Here is a 3,615-nt window from a genome sequence, read left to right as displayed (position 1 = left end):
ACGAAGCTGGTCAACTTGGTAATTCAACCCAGGGTTTTAAGTCTTGATCAGTGCATGCTCACATAAAAGGGGTGGTGTTTGCACCAATCACAGACATTGAGAAACCCTGCAGAACAGTCTATTTTACTGTGGAGTAGCAGAAAATTATTCTTAAGAAATATGAAAAATTTAAACACATCTTACAGGCCAAAAGCAACACTGTTGCCACAGCAACAGCGAGGCAGGAATGCTGGCAGAATAATGCTGACTCAGTTAATGTGTAAATTCGTCAGACTATACAATATTAATTCATGGGAAAATATAAATGGACAGCACTCTGATCATTTAATTTCACATTTGTACAGCACTTTTTTGGCAGAGCTTCCTCACTTTCTTTTATATTTATTGTTATCTCCACCAAGGTGGAGGTCATGTATCCAGTGGTGTTGGTTTGTCTGTCTGTTAGCAACATTACTCAAAAAAGGTATGAACAGATTTTCATTAAATTTTTATTAAATCTCATGAATGGAATAAGGAACAAGTGATTAGATTTTGGGGGTGATTCGGATCACCGCCTGGATATAAGAATTTTTAAAAGGATGCTTTACTATGGGAGATAGGGATTATTTTTGCTGTGTGAGATTCTAAATGAAAAATACTAATGGCCACAATCACTGGCAAGAAAAAAAAAATAAAATTACTGGGTGGAGGTCTACACTCTCTGAGTGCTTCTAGTTTCCTTTTAGCTCTTTAGAGGCTCAGCACCTCACGTGAGCATGTTTTGTGTTGGAATATTAATTCCTCACTGTGACGGCATGTTAGGTAGTTGTGTTTTCCATAAACTGGTTCTGCAGCTATGCCTTGTGTGACCATTATTATTAACCCTCTTTCTTGCAGATGCAACCCTAGTGAAGCTAAACAGACTTGGGAACAAGTCAAGAACAAACACAAAAACATACTTCAAAGCGATCAAGGACAAGGATTTATTTCTTCATCAAAATGGTGCATCTATTCCTAAAAACTCTTTCTCTTCTAAGCGCTCCTCTCACAATTGGCAGTCCATTTTTCAAGATAACTGATTGGTCAGGAGGTGGGCCCTCTATACTCATTGATCTCTTATCCATAACATAACCTGCTCTGGAGCAGGTTAGCTGTTCAGCATAAGTTACCATGGTGATATACCCGGGAAAGAAGTTACCCAGCTTCATAGTACAGAAAACCCAGAGTTAAGTTACCTCGATTAGAGAAAATTCAATTTCGTAGTACAGGCCTCCGGTCTGAAAAGATATGTAGGTACAAGCTCCATATTGAAAATTACTGGCTGAAATTTTTGCCTTGGCTTGATTTTGTCATTTATTTGCAAACTTTTTCACCAAAATGTGTTATCATTTCTTTACAGTTTGGACACCAAGGGTATAAAATCATTCAGAGGCTTCATTTCAAATACTTCCATAATTTTCCCCTCCTCCCAGCCTGTATGTAAAGTGAGTGAAATAAATGTCACAGAAAATATAAGCGGCTATAAAAGATTATAAAAAGGCTCAACCAACCCACTCATAGAGTGAATTCTGATTCACCCAGTCATGACTCTCTGGGCTATAAATGTGATTTTTCCTCTTATGAAACCCTTGAGGTGTTTGCCCCAAAGGCAACACATTTGTCGCCTCCAGCCATCTTCCTCACTGACTGAGGACTCACAGGCATTCTGACAGGCAGCGCAGGAACCCACCTTTCTCTGCTGTCCACCATCACCACTTTAATCATCTCTAAAATCCCTTCTGTCCCACCAGTCAATGTGAATAAATGTCAGCCCTATCACAGCCACCCTATATTTAATTCACAAATCACAGCTATAAGCTATAAGATAAAAGAAAACCAGTTCACAAGTGGCAGCAGGTCAGTAGTGAGTGGACAACTCCTTGTATTCATTAAGAAAAAGGCAGATTAGATGCGAAAAAGATGATGTAAAGAGCAGCTGAGAGGGCCAACCAAACCATGTAGTTCACCTTGAAAGGGTCGCCTGCTGCTTTCATGGCAACAATCATGACAGCTTACAGTTTGAAGAAAACTGCTAAGAAAGTCCCAGGGGTGAGGTGAGAAGTCAGATGAATAATGAGAAAAAGATAAGACTAGATGCAGCTAAAGGTTAAGTAGAAATAGAGCAAGAAAAAAAAACTAAATACGGGATGAAAACTGGTGAGTAGAATGCTAAATTCCTATGATTCATGTTTGCATTCAGAGACAGCAGAGTTCTGCAGCTAACCGCTGAGCGCGAGGGGTTGGGTGGCATCAGTCAGATACATGCAGAAGTAAGAGGAGGAAAATAATCAAAGAGGTGAAAGAAGAAATAAGAAAAAACTGAGATGAGATTTGGGCAAGATGAAAGCAGGCGGTGTGTGCGTATGTGAGGGCCAATATGGAGATGTCAGCACTCTTAAAGTCAGAAGACAGCACTTTCCTTCCATCAGGCAGCCGTTCTGTCAAGCCCACTGGGACAGAACAGAGCCTGTGCAAGCCAACCAACTGGCCAATGATGAAGGCCATATATATTACATGCCCTGTCCACACAACCCTTGCTCAAAACCAAGGTAAAAGGTGGCTGAGAACAACCTAAGATGTCACAGTAACTGTAAGCCAGGATGAAAAACAGCATTTTTTTTCAGTCGGCGAGGCAAAAACACAGCCAGTAACTGAAAAAATACAACATCAGAGTGCGATGGCTGGTAAATCCTGCCCATCTTTTAAGAAAAAAAAAAAAAAGAGTAGCTTTAAATACTTGACAATTGTAAAGTGCTGATTCAAACACTGAGGCTGAAATCGCTGTGCTCAGCAGGGGGCTGCTGACTGACTCCATCACCAGAAACTTAAGAAGCCACTAGTTGTCCTAAGCAAGGATTAAACACAGATGAAACGTGGTGGCAAAAACTTGGGCACATCACCTTGCTAAAATGTAGTCAGTTCAGCTGATTTCATTACGGAGCTTAAAGTTGGGCAGGATGTATGATCCCTTTCCAGGCCAAAGATATCTAAAGCAAAAGTAAGGAGAACTTATTTGAACCCTTCCATTTTTTGGCCTTTCAGCCATTTTCTTTTCAATAAGTGAACTAGACTCAGCTCCTTTCCACTTCTGGTAATTCTAAACAAGTTAATAGACTTGTGCTGAGGGGTTGATATTGCTAAGGGTGTTTCTCTAAGCTCAGATGGAGCAGCCACAATAAATCTGGTTCCTGACTCAGATGCCAAAGGCTGATGGAGGAAGAAGTTGAATACTTGATGGCTATACCTCAACAAGAAATAAAAACATCTCACCTCACTTGTCAAGGCCCACACTGACTTCGTTATGTCTCCTCTGTGCAAAAATAAAAGTTTTCCGCTCTCATGGTCTTTTGCACCACAGTTCAACTACACCATGCTCAATGTAACACAGTTATTATTCCAGAGGCAATACACAGAAATACCACAAAACACGCAGGTGATTTCCTGTCTCAAACTTGCACATAAAAAAGTAATTTCAGAGCTGTGCACCATGGCATTTAAATTACACCTGTCAGAATGATGCAGCAAAGACACTCCAGTGACTTCACCTTCTCACTCAGCTGATTTTAAACAGTGGCTGAACAATGCAATAAAGCAACC

The sequence above is a fragment of the Melanotaenia boesemani genome, chromosome 14, assembly GCF_017639745.1.
Source record: "Melanotaenia boesemani isolate fMelBoe1 chromosome 14, fMelBoe1.pri, whole genome shotgun sequence".
Classification (NCBI taxonomy): Eukaryota; Metazoa; Chordata; class Actinopteri; order Atheriniformes; family Melanotaeniidae; genus Melanotaenia; species Melanotaenia boesemani.
The sequence above is the reverse complement of the archived record's forward strand: the minus strand, read 5'-3'. Positions refer to the sequence as shown.